Source organism: Condylura cristata, unplaced genomic scaffold (genome assembly GCF_000260355.1).
Source record: "Condylura cristata isolate star-nosed mole 26May11 unplaced genomic scaffold, ConCri1.0 scaffold00074, whole genome shotgun sequence".
In the NCBI taxonomy this organism is placed as follows: domain Eukaryota; kingdom Metazoa; phylum Chordata; class Mammalia; order Eulipotyphla; family Talpidae; genus Condylura; species Condylura cristata.
In genome coordinates, this window is record NW_004567175.1 from 271,327 (window position 1) to 272,243 (window position 917).

Genomic DNA, 917 nt, shown 5'->3' on the forward strand with positions numbered 1-917 from the left:
CGGGGGGCCGCGCCAGGGGGGCTGAGTGGGCCCCTCACAGCTGCAGGCGGACCTGCTCGCCAAGCTCCTGCTGACCGCGAAGTCCTGCTACGAGCACAGGAACTTCGCCACAGCCATGCAGATCCTGGGGGGCCTGGAGCACCCCGCCGTGAGGCAGGCCCCGGTGAGTGCCCGGGCGGGGCGGGCGGGGCGGCCGACTGGGGCTCACTGGGGCTCGCTGTGCGCTCGCTCTAGGCCTGGAGGATCTTGCCCGCAAAGATGGCCGAGATCATGGAGGAGCTGAAAGCCGTCGAGGTGTGGGTGCTGACCGGGCTCGCCGCGCCCCGCTCCCCAGGGTGGTCGCCCGCACGCCCTGACCCCAGCGCCTCCCGGGCCTGGCCTCCCCCTGTACACCTTCCGCTACTTCTGCACGCCCCAGGACTTCCTGCACTTCCTGCTGGACCGCATCAGCGGTGCCCTGGCCAGGTAGCTGCTGGCCGGCCGCTGCCGGGCCCTTTCCCTGCCGGGCCCCTGCGCCAAGGGCACCCCTCTACCCACCTGCCTACAGAGGCCGGCAGCAGCCCCAGGGATCGCTGGCACCCTCCTTGTGCAAAGGGGTCCATGGGGAACCCCCTCCTTGCTCAAGGGAGCCCTCAGTCTGTCCCCAGCCCCACCGGCCAGCGGGGCCTGGCACCAGGGCCAAGCTGCCTTCAGACCCGGCCAGCCCCCGTGGCCGCAGCCCCCCTTCACGTGTGGCCCCGGAAGCCCCCGAGTGACCTCGGGCACTGGCGGGTCCCCACACTCGGCCTCCCCCGTCCTCCAGGGCCCCCCAGGACCCCACGTCCACCAAGATCTACAAGCGCAGCCTGTGCGTGCTGCAGGCCTGGCTGGAGGCCTGCCTGTCCGTGGACTTCACCCGCGACGCCGGGCTGCTGCAC